This window comes from Bos grunniens, chromosome 1 (assembly GCF_055505025.1).
Source record: "Bos grunniens cultivar Pamir isolate PY7600 chromosome 1, Bosgru_T2T1.0, whole genome shotgun sequence".
Taxonomy (NCBI): domain Eukaryota; kingdom Metazoa; phylum Chordata; class Mammalia; order Artiodactyla; family Bovidae; genus Bos; species Bos grunniens.
In genome coordinates, this window is record NC_141165.1 from 69,252,579 (window position 1) to 69,268,533 (window position 15,955).

The 15,955-nt window shown below is 39.9% G+C and overlaps 1 long non-coding RNA gene and 1 other non-coding gene across 2 annotated transcripts; both read right to left on the reverse strand.

Moving 5' to 3' along the window:
* Positions 1-257: 257 nt before the first annotated feature.
* On the reverse strand, positions 258-12,850 carry LOC147379574 (uncharacterized). Its single transcript, XR_015161950.1, has 4 exons — positions 12,762-12,850; positions 12,358-12,425; positions 11,911-12,055; positions 258-417 (listed from the first exon to the last, which is right to left on the reverse strand). It is a non-coding gene; the product is annotated as an uncharacterized LOC147379574 (long non-coding RNA).
* On the reverse strand, positions 11,856-11,928 carry TRNAG-UCC (transfer RNA glycine (anticodon UCC)). The gene has a single exon. It is a non-coding gene; the product is annotated as a tRNA-Gly (tRNA).
* Positions 12,851-15,955: the final 3,105 nt, after the last annotated feature.

Here is a 15,955-nt window from a genome sequence, read left to right on the forward strand (position 1 = left end):
GTCCAAACTCTTAACTTCCATAAGCAGAGGTGGCTATCTAATGCTCTGATCACCTTCTTTAACATTCTATTTCAGCCAATTGTTTTACATTTACTTCCTCATGACATTGCTCATTCCATCCTTCCCATCTGAGGTACCCTCAGCATCTTATATAATTACCTATGTTCTACACATCCATTAACATTCTGTTTTAGTCTCACATTCTGTATTCATTAGGTAACATAAGCAGCCGTGACAGAAAAACACCAAAGTCTCAATGGTTTAACACAATGAATGTTTATTTCTTGCTCTCATTAAGTCCAAATTGGGTGTTGTCAGGTGGCTCCCCTCCAAGCAAGGATTCAGAAACCTAGGAACTCAGGCTCCTTACAGCTGATTTCTCTGCCATCTTTGACACTTGGCTTCCACTGTTTAGCGCTATAGAAAGAGAAAGCACATGGAGTATCATATTTAGAGGTCCTATGGACTAGTTTCACAGCCATGAAATTAAAAGACGCTTACTCCTTGGAAGGAAAGTTATGACCAACCTAAATAGCATATTGAAAAGCAGAGATATTACTTTGCCAACAATGATCTGTCTAGTCAAGGCTATGGTTTTTCCAGTGGTCATGTATGGATGTGAGAGTTGGAATGTGAAGAAAGCTGAGCACCAAAGAATTGATGCTTTTGAACTGTGGTGTTGGAGAAGACTCTTGAGAGTGCCTTGGACTGCAAGGAGATCCAACCAGTCCATCCTAAAGGAGATCAGTCCTGGGTGTTCTTTGGAAGGACTGATACTGAAGCTGAATTCCAATACTTTGGCCACCTGATGCGAAGAGTTGACTCATTGGAAAAGACCCTGATGCTGGGAGGGACTGGGGGCAGGAGGAGAAGGGGATGATAGAGGATGAGATGGTTGGATGGCATCACCGATTCAATGGATGTGAGTTTGAGTGAATTCCGGGAGCTGGTGATGGACAGGGAGGCCTGGTGTGCTGCAATTCATGGGGTCGCAAAGAGTCGGACAGGACTGAGCGACTGAACTGAACTGAATGGACTAGTACTGACAATGGCACCCTTCATAGCTGTTAATTTCCCACTGGCTAAAACTCATTTAAGGGGCTTCCCAGGTGGCTCAGTGGTAAAGAATCCACTTGCCAGTGCAGGAGGTGCAGGTTCCATCCTGAGTCAGGAAGAGCCCCTGGAGACGGAAATGGTAACCCATTCCAGTATTTTTGCCTGGAAAAATCCTACGGACAGAGGAGCCTGGCAGGCTGCAGTCCAAGGGGTCACAAAGAGTAGGACACAGTTGAGCAACTGAGAACACATGCAAAAGCTCGTTTACATGGCCACATCTAAAACTGCAAGAGTGTGCGGGCCCAGGAATGAGAGAAGATGGATTTGATAAATAGCCATTAGTATCTGTTTTATTTGCTTAGACTTCTCTCCTGGAAAATCCAATTCTCTTCATAATTCCTCTTTCCTCTTAACTTTTCTATTACTTTCTGGTACCATATGCTGCTGCATAGACTGTGGTAAATTGGGCAGGTTTCCTTCACTTTTGACATATTTCCTTCCACATCAACTAAACTTTAGGGCAGAATCTCTGCTAAGTATTTTTTAGTATCCCGGCTATTAGAACAGTGCCCAGCACACTATCTTAAGACTTCAACAGTGTTGAATGATGATAATGATTCATCAATGACAATGATGACAATAATGCCCTTAGGAGCTTCTAAGATAAGCAAGTCATTTCCCTGTACACTAAATGGCCCAGACTGCTATGCATAGGAAGTCCTGGCCCACTCTTTTGTTTTTTCTTTCCTTTTCCTTGTAGAATCTGTCTGCCAATGCAGGAGACTTAAGAGACATGGATGTGATCCCTAGGTCGGGAAGATCCCCTGGAGGAGGGCATGGCAACCCACTCCAGTATTCTTGCCTGGAGAACCCCTTGGACAGAGGATCCTGGTGGGCTATAGTCCATAAGGTCACAAAGAATCAGACACAACTGAAGCGACTTAGCATGCACACACAGTCAATTTTCAGACCCTGGTTTTCATGGCCTCCAGCATATTTGTTTCTCCTTACTCTACTTCTAACTTACTGTCTCCAATCTGCTATTTGGCGTGTTTTAAATCTTAGCAGTGGGAAACTTTCTACAAATAAAATTATCCATGAAACCACACAAAGGGAAAAATAATAGCTGAATGGTTCAGGTTGTGACAGGCGGGACACTGGCTCACTTAGCAGCTGCCTGGTTCCAAGGAGATGCTCAGTAAACATAAGCTCCCCTTCTTCTCCTCTCTTTGTCTTAACATGACTATTTGCTCACTGAAAAGCACTCCAATGGACAAACTTCACTAAGATTTCTTATTAATGGCACAAAAACTATTAATTTTCTCAGCAATTCACCTTTACCGCATCCCAACCCCGCCCCCCCCAAAAAAGTGAAGAAGACAAATAGGAAAAGAATTTTGAAAGCTCTGTGAATAATAAAACTCATAGTTGTCATAGACTTAGCAGACTTTTCAATAACATCCCTGTTTTCCCCATGGAAATTCTCCATCCACAAGTAGCTCACAAAGCCTCTTCTCTATTAAATGCCACATGAAGACAAAGGCATAAAACTTCCTCAACGTGTCATCTTAGAGAAATATGACTAGTCCTAAATGTTCATTCAAACAGCCTTCAATGTAACTGCAAACATCTCACTCTAAAAGGAATTCACAATGGTTGAGTCATAAATTTTTAAGCAAAAATGATACTATTTTACATGTTAAAAAAAAATACAGTGTATGTGTGTTAGTCGCTCAGTCATGTCTGACTCTTTGTAACCCTATGGACTGTAGCCCACCAAGCTTCTCAGTTCATGGGATTCTCCAGGCAAGAATACTGGAATGGGTTGCCATGCCCTCCTCCAGGGGCTCTTCCCAACCCAGGGATCAAACTCATGTCTCCTGTGTCTCCTGCATTACAAGTGAATTCTTTACTGATGAGCCAACTGGGGAAGCCCACTAAGGTCTATAGGTTTACTGATAAATTTCATGTGTCAAAATTGATATGACTATACATATTAATGTTTATAGTATATGTAATTCTGAGTTAACTTCTGTTCCCCTGGGCCATCATTTTGTTGTCATCTTTGATTAAAATGCCTTGAATTAAATGTTAACTGAATATAGTTTAAAACAAAGTTTCTTTAAGCCACACTGACCTCTAGAGACATAAAGGGATTTCAAAGATGCTCAAGTGAAACCAAAATCCACCTTCACAAGATCAGTGTGAATATAATAAAAGGATTTATTTTGGGACATAAGGATGGACTATCCTCTGAGCTCTGTGCTACACTCCATTGACTAAGCATACTGCATTGCCTGTTATTAAATTTTACTGCAAAGAGGAAAAGAAAGAGACAAAGAGAAAGACTAGAGCTAAAAGAAACTTGAAAATAACTGAAATTGTTCAAATGTATGTAATGGAAAAGGCAGTGAACTGTGTATCCTGAGTTCTGGTTCTGTTTCATTTTCATAATACCTATGTGACCTTGGGCAAACCACTTTTCTTCTGAGGCTTCATTTTCCCACCAGTTAAATGAGGGTTTGAGCCAAATTCTGTGATACTCTGTGCTAAATGCAAGCTAAGAAATGCTAACAGTTTATTTTCTCATCTTTAAAAAATTACCGATCCACCTTAAAAAATCACTTTCTATTAATGACTCAATAATTAGATTGATCAGGGTAGTACATTACTGGTGAAGATTAGTTTCCAAGGGCTGCTGTAACAAAGTACCACAAATTGGGCAGCTTAAAAAACAACAGACATATTTTTTTCTCTCACAGTTCTGGAGGCTAAAAAGTCCAAAATCAGGGTCTCAGCTGGGCTATGCTCCCTCTGAAACTCTGAGTAGAATCCTCCCTTCCGTCTTCCTAACTTCTGGTTGTGGCCACCACTGTTGGCATTCCTTGGCTTGTAGCTGCCTCTCTGTTATCTCTTCCCCTCTGGTCATAAGGCATTATCTCTTCATCTCTCTTCACATCATCTTCCCTTACCTCAATAAGATGCCAGTTGTACTGGATTAAGGGTTAATCCACACTAATCTGGTATGACCTCATTTAACTTAACTAATTATACTTATAGTGATTCTAGTTCCAAATAAGATCATGTTCTTATTTGGTATTGAGGTCAGTCCTTCAACATATCTTTTGAGGCACATAATTCTTTAACAGTAGTGATAGGGAAAATATATAGTCAGAGAAATGACAGCTTTAAAAAAGAAGCAATGTCACTTGCAATTCGGGTCACTTAAAGGACAGGATATGTGTAATGAATTGCTTCCTCCCGAATGATGGTATCTTTACAGAAAAATCCCATGGCAAGAAAATATGTATTCAGTGGAGAAACAACACAACCTAAGTCTAGCAGAATGGCTCAGACAAGATCCTGACACGGTATCAGTGAATGTAAGAGTAACACAAGGTGGCTATGCTTCTGTGTAACAGCTCAAACTATAACCAAGGCATCTGAAGAGTTGTCCTGCAAAGGTTAATACCATGAAGAACCAGAGATCAAACCTTGCCATTCTGAGTCAAGAAAATTGTTAAGAAAAGTCTGTCCTTTCCTCTTAAATTTTGATAAATGAACAGGAAATATAGAAGATAATCCTAGGAAACCTTGTCATGCCAGATAGCAAGCTCACTATCAAACACTAACTGAGGTCATGTCAACAGAACTCAAGAGCCAACATGAAGGAATTTGCCCTGGCCAAAAATGGAAATTGGTGCATCAGTAAGAAAATAGTACAATGGGTTAAAACACATCAAATTCATTTAAATCCTATAAGTCCCAATAATTCTTAAGGGAAAAAATCTTTATTGGTCCCCTTGGTCAATGACACAAAGCCAACTCATTATTTTTAAAACTTGTAAATAAAGAGAAAGAATCAAATATTGATTCTGCCTTTATTACTCACTGTTTTAACCAGAGTACACAAGAGGGTATTTCTCTTTAGAGAAGTATTCTAGCCAGTAAATGAAAAGGAATGACATAATATCACTACTATGTAACTCCTGATGAACTAAAGAATACTGAGAAGTACAATAAGGACACTGCTTAGAAGTATTTCTAAATATCAATAAATTGTATATGTTCAACATGCCCCACTACCAAAGGTAAGAAAACACCGCAATATTAAGAATGTGAACAGGATGTAAACACTTCAATGCAGCTAAGTGATTGAACATGTTATTTATCTCAGCAGATTTTTCTGAATGAGCAAAAAAAAAGACAACCTGTGAGCCACATACTAGCTACACAATATAATTGTGAAAATGGGTTCCTTATACCCAAATGAAAATAAAAATTCACCAGTACTAGCAATTTAAGACGGAGAAGGCAATGGCACCCCATTCCAGTACTCTTGCCTGGAAAATCCCATGGACGGAGAAACCTGGTAGGCTGCAGTCCATGGGGTCGCTAGAGTCGGACACGACTGAATGACTGTACTTTCACTTTTCACTTTCATGCATTGGAGAAGGAAATGGCAACCCACTCCAGTGTTCTTGCCTGGAGAATCCCAGGGACGGCGGAGCCTGGTGGGCTGCCATCTATGGGGCCGCACAGAGTCAGACACGACTGAAGCGACTTAGCAGCAGCAGCAATTTAAGAAGGGATTCACACACACATACACACACAATTTTTTCTCTCACAGTTCTGGAGGCTAAAACTCCACTAAAGAAAATACTGCAAAAGTAGCCTCAAAATGGGTAGGATGAAGAGGGAAATTAAACAACAGGAAACTATACAAATTACACAAACCTCTGGGAGACATTAAGCAGAGGAAAAAAGGGAATTTGAAGGATATAGTCAGAGCCAAGGATATACCAGAACCCAGAGGGTACAATCATCAAACCAGTAAGAAATATTGATGAGGAACAGACAGCCACCACTCCATGCATTCCCCTGAAGTGAAGCCTGTCAAAGCCAGTCTCCTACCTGTTCTCACACAGATACCAGTCAGGATCCCCACTCCAGGATGACTCATGCCCCAGCAGAGAAGCCTGCTGTAGCTGCATGGTCGTCAGTCACTGGTGGAATAAGAAATCTAAGTTTAAGAATATTACTTACAGAGACAAAGGTAGCCAATAAAGAACTAAGTAGTATAACTGAGGGAGAAGAGAGAAGTGGTAACAGAGAAGAAAAGAGAATATACTAAGTAGAGGGACAAATGGAAAACAAGAGCGAAGATGGTTCATATTTAGGAACTGCACGATGTTCAGCAATGTTAGGGTTTATAGTGTAAAGAAGAGATTGATGAGAAATGATGAGTCTAGAGAAGAAAGTAGAGACCAGAGCATTACCTCATACTAAGGAAAGTTTCAGCTTTATTCCGAAAGTTCCAGCTTTCCTGTTGGCTGTGGTAAAAACAACAACAACAACAAAAAACAACCCTGCCTACCAATGTAGGAGACATAAGAGACGCAGGTTCGACCCTGGGTTGGGAAGATCCCCTGAAGGAGGAAATGGCAACCTACTCGAGTATTCTTGCCTGGAGAATTCCATGGTCAGAGGACCCTGGCAGGCTACAGTCCACAGGATCACAAAGAGTCATACATGATTTAGGGACTAAGCAACAAGTGAAAGCTCTAAGCACTTTTAAACACAACATAACATGGTTCAATGTGCATTTCAGAAGCATGATTCTGGCTTCTGTAGATTTCTGGGGAACAAACCTGGAGAGAGGGAAACCACTTAGGCAGCTGCTGAAATCATCCAGGAACTAAAGATAATCAATTGCTAAACTGAGGAACTGGCAGTGGGCCTGGAGGAATATTTTTCAACTTCAGAATGCATCCAAATTGCCAGGAGGGCTTGTTAAAACAGTGGGTCCCATGGGGCCTCGGAGTTTCTCACTCAGTGTGTATGAGGTCTGTCTCAAGAATTTGCATTTTTAATAAGTTACCAGGTGATGCCGATGCTGCTGGTCCAGGGACCACACTGAAAACAGTATTTGAGAGTAAGCAGGAATCCCAGACCAGACACCAACGCTGTGTATGTATGGATGCTTCCCCACACCAACAAGCAACTCTCAGGTGCCAGCAGAGTGTCTAAGAATTCAAGTCAGTTCTGACGTGAGTCTCAGTGAACTCCAGGAGTTGGTGATGGACAGGGAGGCCTGGCGTGCTGCGATTCATGGGGTCGCAAAGAGTCGGACACGACTGAGCGACTGATCTGATCTGATCTGATCTGACACTCTACCCAGAGATAGAATCAGATTGCACAGGTAAAGGGCTCAGTCCCACAAGACTGCTGTCTCCTTCGGATGCCAGTCACAAGTCTGTGTTGTTACCTGTACTTCTGACTGACAGGCTATCAATCAGAGGTTCCCATGACCTCAGGTTCAATTAACTTGCTAGAATAACTCACAGAACTCAGGAAATCTGTTTGCTTACTAGATTACCTATTTCATCTTAAAAGGATAGTAAAGAGCAGGAATCAATAGCCAGATGAAGAGATCAATAGGGCAAGGTCTCAAGCAAAGGAGCATCTGTCCTCATGGAGCCTGGGACCGGGCAGAGTGGCATGCAGAGGCATCCTGGTCCCCTGATGTGGAAGCTCTCCTAAAAAGGGACCAAGACACTTTCCTCTGCAGTTTTTATGGCGGTTTCATTACATAGTCATGATTGACTATATCCTTGGCCAATGGTGATCGATTCAACCTCCAGCCCCTCTTTCTTCCCTGTAAAGTAAGGGTAGGGCTGAAAATCACAACCCTCTCATTTCTGCTGGTTCTTGCAGCAACCAACCTCACTCCTTAAGTGCTTCTAAAAGTCATGGCATTCACATAACAAAAGACATCTTGTCACTGTTAACACTTAGGAAATTCCCAGGGTTTGGGGAGCTGTAAGCCAGAAACTGTGAACAAAGACCAAACATATATGAGAAATAAACTTCGGTCATCTAAAATGACCAAACATGTATACCTGTGGTGGATTCATTTTGATATTTGGCAAAACTAATACAATTATGTAAAGTTTAAAAATAAAATAAAATTAATTTAAAAAAATAAAAATAAAATGACCAAACAAATATTTCTTACAAATCACAGCATGACAGAGAGCATGTAAGAAGTAGAATCAACAATACTTGGTGACTGACTGGATGAAGACATTGAAGAGAGTAGTCACGATTCTTCCCAACTTTCTAACTTGGGTAACTGGGAGATTGTGGTGTCAGTCATCAAGACAAGAGGAATACTAATGAAGAACATATATTTGGTGAGAGCATGGGGTTATAAATACAAAGAGATCCATTTGAACACATATCAAACTTCACATTCACACTGGACATCCCAATGAATTTTAGGACAGGCAATTTATATACAAAAGGACATGAAAAGGAAGATATGAGTTAGAAATACAGATGTAAGAAGCATCAGCATATAAATGATAATTAAAGCCATGAGAATGAATATGATTTGCCATGGTCAATAAATACTGTGAGAAAAGAAGAGGATAAAATCTTGAGGAACCTAAAATTTAAGAAAAAGAGAACTGGCACTACTAAGCCAACTGAGACAAAGAGGTAGAAGATCTGCCATGGCTACATTGTTTGTGATATCAAAAGACTAAAATAATCAAATGCTCATCAATATGGGGCTGGTTAAATAAATCATGACCCTCTCTACAGTAGAATTCTTTGCATCTATAAAAAAATGGAATGAGTAAGTGCTTTTGCTAACAATAGAAAATATGTCTTAAATATACATATATTTTGGTTTTGTGAAAAAAGCAAATTGTAGAATGGTGCATGTAATGTTGCTATCATTTAGCTGAAATGGGGGGAAATGCATACACATGATTATATAGTTGCTGGCATATTCACAGAGTACCTCTGGAAAGATGTGCAAGAAATTTGTAACCTAGAGGAAACATAGTGGGGAACCTAGTAAGTAGGAGATTGAAGATCCAGGGCAGAATTTCAACCCAAAGGCCCAAATACCCTATAAGCTACCAACTATCAGCCAATTGTAAAGATGGAAGCATCAGAACCTGATGTTATTAAATATTTAAACTATTAATACAAAAATAATTCTCCTTATTTAGATCTCATGATCGTCTAACAACATTCTGAAACTTTTCCCACAGAAAGAGAATTCATTCTATATATTGCTGAAATTGACTTGACAATCATATATTTTTATACAAGTTAATCATTGGCATTCTACTATGGCTTTCAACACCTATCTCTTGTGCGTTTTGTGAACTTGAGGCAATACCCAGGGGTTCAGTCAGTTGATCACAGAGAGATTCTGAGTCTACAGAGCTAAGAACTAAATCCTAGACTCGGTTAAATTAACCAAGGTGTATTCTACCTTATTAAGTTTCTTGACAGCGATTTGTCTCTCCTGACCACACTCCAACAGCACTATGATGTAAAATTCAAATTTTCAGAGGAAACAAATTTGTTTGCAATACTCCTCATCTTATCTTTACGGTATATATTCCATTGACTGATACCAAATTTACCAATCTACCCATGAATTCCATATGACTGTGGCCTTCAACCTCTCCCAGCAGCATCCACGCCCCTCCCCAATTAAAGTTCACCGGTATCATTCATCAAAATGTTTCTTCCTACCATAAACAAAAATCACATCATTTAAGTAGATTACACTTGGCAGAATCCACTACCAAACCATAAACTTCTGAGGGAAAGATGCTTTATTCCTCTTTGTATTCCTAAAAGATAATACAATACCCTGTACATCACAGACATTCAACACACTCACACTGAATTAGATTGAATTCCCTGCTAATATATTACCTGCCCAGATAAGGTAATTACTTAACCACTTAAATCAAAGGTCCTTACAGAATTCTCTTTCAAGTGTGACCTCTAATTTGTAAGGGAGATATTTTTGCCTGGGGGCCTTTTGACACCCTTCAAATGTAATCATAGGTGAAGCTATTTAACCTATTTATGAAATCTGTTCAGATAATATACTGCTATCTAGCAAGGTCAGAAAGTGGGTTTTCTCTTCCAGTTAATAGAGAATCTCAACATACATGAAATATAGAATGATATTTTCTAAATTAGAATTTGATTTTTAAAATATGCTACTGTAAGATGATGCCAAGTAAGATGTAAATTTTCTCTGAAACTGTAAGAAGGTGTTTGCAAACACTACATAGAGAAACCAGGCATGGGGAAAGCAGACCCAGGTAACTAAGTAAGCCAGGTTCAGCCCCTCAACCACAGCAATCCACACAAGTAGCAAAGAGCTCTACATTTTTTTGCCTAAAATGGTGGTTTCAAATATGTATTCATTTTTAAAAGGCTTTCACAAATTATTTTTTAGTTTGAAAACTCATTTGTTTAAAATAAGACAGTAATTTCATGCTTCCTCAGATCATGATTGTCACTGTTTCTCCACTATATCTGCACCAAAGTAATGGAGCAATGAAGTGACTAGCATGTTTGCTGAAAACTCATTACATACATGGAGAAGGCAATGGCACCCCTCTCCAGTACTCATGCCTGGAAAATCCCATGGATGGAGGAGCCTGGTAGGCTGCAGTCCATGGGGTCGCTAAGAGTCAGATATGACTGAGCGACTTCACTTTCACTTTTCACTTTCATGCATTGGAGAAGGAAATGGCAACCCACTCCAGTGTTCTTGCCTGGAGAATCCCAGGGACAGGGGAGCCTGGTGGGCTGCCGTCTCTGGGGTCGCACAGAGTCGGACATGACTGAAGCGACTTAGCAGCAGCAGCATTATATACAACTAATATTACTAACTAATCCCACTTTCTTTTACCTCCTTTCATAGTGGTGACTATGATGGAGAAAAAATGGAAACACTGAACAGGCTTTATTTTCTTGAGCTCCCATGTCACTGCAGATGGTGACTGTTGCCATGAAATTAAAAGATGCCTGCTGCTTGGAAGAAAGGTTATGATAAACCTAGACAGCATATTAAAAAGCAAAGTCATTGCTCTGCCTACAAAGGTCCATCTAGTCAAAGCTATGGTTTTTCCAGTAGTCATGTATGGACATGAGTACTGGACCATGAAGAAGGCTGAACACTGAAGAATTCATACTTTTGAACCATGGTATTGGAGAAGACTCTTGAGAGTCCCTTGGACTGCAAGGAGATCAAACCAGTCAATTCTAAAGGAAATCAACCCTGAATATTCATTGAAAGGACTGATGCTGAAGTTGAAGCTTCAATACTTTGGCCACCTGATGGGAAGAGCCAACTTATTGGAAAAGATCCTAATGCTGGGGAAGATTGAGGGCAGAAAGAGAAGGGGGTAAATGGAGGATGGGATAGCTGGATGGCATCATTGACTCAATGGATATGAGTTTGAGCAAACTCTGGAAGATAGTGAAGGACAGAGAAGTCTGGCATGCTGTAGTCCATGGGGTCGCAGAGAGTAGGACATGACTGAGCAACTGAACAACAACAGCAATAGCAATAGCAGTTACTATGTATTCTGGATCATTTATGTTACTCTTCTGTCTTCTGACATCAAAATGTAAATAACATTCACAGTATTCTGTAGAACACAGAACCTGGAAAGATCCCCTCCATAGTCTAAACTTATGAAAGGGTAATCCTCCAGCAAAAAATCTAAGAGCAGAGTAATTTCTAAGTATTCAAAGCCACTTCTCTATTGCCAGAAAAATGGAAACTCCAGGTCTATAAGTATTGAATAATATACATTTTTTTATCTTACTCAAATAGATCTAACTCTAGAGAACTAACTGCAAACATTAGTTCTTCTACAAAGAACTAACTGCAAACCTTAGTTCTTTTACAAAGATTTAAAAGGTTATGTTTTTCTTATTGTGCCCTGCACCATGTGGGATCCTTGTTCCCTGACCAGGGATCAAACCTGGGCTCCCTGCATTGGAAGTGCAGAATCTTACCCACTGGACCACCAGGGAAGTCCGAAGTCTACATTTTATGTATGAAAAGAAATCCAATCACTTCTCACTGGAGATGAACAAAATACCAGCATACTAAAGCAGAGAATGAAAGAAGAGCCATCACTTGGGAAAAGATGACAGTGACCTGTGGAAGGAGGCAGAGGAGATTTAACAAATCAGATCAGTTCTATCTTAACTACCAAGATTCCAAAATTAATCTAGACATATATTTCTGAACTCCTCTTCAGTAGGATTTAATCTCTGCTCCCCTATATTTTCACTTGATAGGGACATTATTGTCAGAACATAATAGTCTCATCTGATAAACTATGTTTTAATTATGTCATCATAGACTGTTGGAAAAGATTTGCTACTCTGCTTTAGTCACATTCAAATAACTGCCAGTAGTATTTAATATACTGTAAATATTTCAGATCATAACCTTACCCAAATAATCCTTATGCAGCCAGGGAGAGAAGACCATCACCGAACCAAGCTGTGCATATATCAAATGCCTTGATAGAGTAATAATGGCCTATTAATCAGAGCACAGGTTAAATGGGCCCACCACCTGTTCTACATCAACATTAGTATTCTGATAAACTCTTCAAAGAAAGAGAAATGTCACTACCATCCCACACGAACTCGAGCTTCCAGAATGAAAGACACTAGGTCAGTTTTCATCTATTTCCATATAGTAATAACAGTCACAGATTTAAACAACTTGAACCTAAACCTAAATACTAAATAAAATAAATCATGGGCTCCCAGCATTAAAATATTCAGTCCTGTTTTTTAAAAACTAAATCTGTGAATGTTTACATCAGCTAGACAGTGTACAGTTTACTGACCTGTGCCTTACTGTGAACATACAGTCAACTTTGACCAGTTTTATTCTTTAAAATTTCTCCTGAGAGAAGATTTTTGGGTCCTTGAATGCTAATGGGAAAGACATTATACTTAACACACACAGTATTAACAACATTTAAGAACTTTCTTTATAGCTATAATAAAGAAACTATTTTATTGTTGTAAAAGACTAATTCATGTCTTCAGCTGTGAACATGAACACATAGCATCCCTCCATCCATACAAATGATTCTATCTGGATATCTGTGCGGCAAGTAATTCATCCAAAGGTTAAATGGGTTTAAACTTTCAAAAGAAGGATATAGATTTACTTCCTGCATACCTCCTTGATGTTTTAATTATTATTTATACTTATTGAGCAGTATATATTTAGTGGGACTGAGAATTCAGAATTAGGAGCTATGATCTGAAATCTAAAGTTTCTGGATCTGCTTAAAAGTCATAGAATTCCAAATTTGGAGGAAATTCAAGTCTAACTACCTCACTTTAAAGGCACACACACACACACACACACACGTGTGTGTGTGTGCATGCTCACTCAGTCATGTCTGACTCTTCACAACCCCATAGGCTATAGCCCTCCAGGCTCCTCTATCCTTGGCATTTCCCAAGCAAGAATACTGGAGTGGGTTGTCATTTCCTTCTCCAGGGGATCTTCCCAATCTAGGGATTGAACTCACATCTCTTGCGTCTCCTGAATTGCCACCTGGGATGCCTAAATCAGGGAATTAACTGATTTTCCCAATATCCTACAGCTAGCAAGTTCAGTGAGGAACTGAACCCAGGCCTTCTGGCTTTTTCCACTAAGGGAAATAAATTCCTCAATATATGCAGATAACAAAACTATCTCCAAAATTCTTTCTAGTCTAACTTCCTAGGCTCTCTGGATAGGTTAAAATCTAGATGGTTCACTACCCTACTAAACACAATTAGGCCTTCCACTTTCTGACTGGAACTAACAGCAACACTCTATCAATCTGAGTTCTTGGTTGAAAACAACAAAAGACTTCAGCTAATTTAAGAAGGAAAACAATTTTTTAAGGATTTCTGGGTAGTTTCTAGAATCACCAGTAAAACGTGGAGAAACAGGTTAGGAAAACAGACAGAAACAAGGGAAGTCTGATAGCAGCCAAGACCAAAACAAAAATGAGGTCTTAGACCAGACTGGTGGGGACAACAGCAGAGCAACGCCTACACTCTGGACCTGTGTGTTTCTGCCCCTGCTGCACTGGATTACCTACTGGCTTTGGTTATTTGCTTCAAGAACCCCAAAATAGTGAAAGTGAGGCCCTAGCTATGTGACTGGTTGAAGAACACACATCTGGTCTTTTCAGTTTCTCCCATGGAGATTTGCCACAGGAATTCCCTATATACTGGAAGGGGTCAGGCTTCCCAGGTGGCGCTAGTGGTAAAGAACCTGCCTGCCCGTGCAGGAGACCTAACACAAGCAGGTTTGATTCCTGGGTCGGGAAGATCCCCTGAAGGAGGGCATGGCAACCCACTCCAGTATTCTTGCCTGGAGAATCCCGTGTTCGGAGAAACCTGATGGACAACAGTCCCTAGAGTCACATACAGTCAGACACGACTGAAGCGACTTAGTACACACAGCACGCACAGGAAGGGGTCAGGGAAGCTAACCAGCTAGCTAGACGACGATAGACACCAATAAACTCTTGTTCACAACAAGTGATGTATTTGAGAAACTTAGAGAAACACACCCAAGTTTACAAAAATTCAGGCACTCTAAAAGTGACTGAAAATGATCACTACACAATATTCCAACTAATCTCAAGAATTTAATAATAGTGTAGAGCCAACTTTAGCATTGCTTTCATATCCTTCTCTTTGTGACCCCATGGACTGCAGCACACTTCACTGTCTCCTGGAGTCTGCTCAAACTCATGTCCATTGAGTCAGTGATGCTATCCAACCATCTCATCCTTTGTCATCCCCTTCTTCTCTTGTCCTCAATCTTTCCCAGCATCAGGGTTGTCCCCATTAGTCAGCTCTTCCCATCAGGTAGACAAAGTGTTGGAGCTTCAGCTTCAACATCAGTCCTTCCAGTGAATATTCAGGGGTGATTTCCTATAGAATTGACTGGTTTGATCTCCTTGTAGTCCACAGGACTCTCAAGAATCATCTCCAGCACCACTTTAGCATGGTACATATAATATATCTAGGAGGATCCACATTATAACATTATCTTTGGTAAGAAATGAGTAATTTTTACAAATTTACTCTTAACTAGAGCTTTAAAATTTTTCTGCCACTTGTATGCACTTATGTACATTATGTGTATAACAATTTCTTATCAAAATAATAATTCTAATTCTACTGGTAATTTTAAATGATTCCAGAGACTTAAACAACATATGACGCTTTCTAAGAAAACACATATAGCTTATTATGACATAAACAAACAAAAAACACTTTTAAATGCTAATTTTATTTTTGCAGTTGATTTAGAAACAAAGATTCACATTTTTCCACAAATAATTTCTTTAAAGAGTGGAATCTTTTAAATTCCTTTTAAAGGAAGGGGACATGGTTCTGGTTAAGAGGGGATTTTGCCTGTCAAAACACCCTATATTCTTCTCTTTACTTCATACATTTCCTTTCCGGGCAAGCTTTATGGCCCTCAATTGCAGTTGTTTATAACTTTCTACTGCTCTTACTCTTGGAGGGTTAATATATAACATTTGGATTTTTTGGCACTCTTTCTTTCCCTTCCTCAAATACCCAAGCCTCTACCCCTTAATTTTGGTAGTCAATTTTGTGCCCAGTCACTATTGATAGCTGGAAACAATCCCAGATTTGGGCAGCTGGTCTGGTTTGGAGATCTATAATCTCATTTAGTTTTACTACTTATGACTCTAGGCCATAAACACTAAGGGAATGTATGTGAACTAAGATGTTTAATAAGCATGAAGTATATATGTACAAGGGGCTTTCCTGCAGCTCAGACAGTAAAGAATCTGCCCGCCATGCAGAAGACCCAGGTTTGATCCCTGGGTTGGGAAGATCCCCTGGAAAAGGGAATGGAAACCCACTCCAGTATTCTTGCCTGGAGAATCCTATGGACAGAGAAGCCTGGCAGGCTACAGTCCATGGGGTTGCAAAGAGTTGGACACAACTGAGCAACTGACACCTTTACTTTCACTTTTCATACATGGAC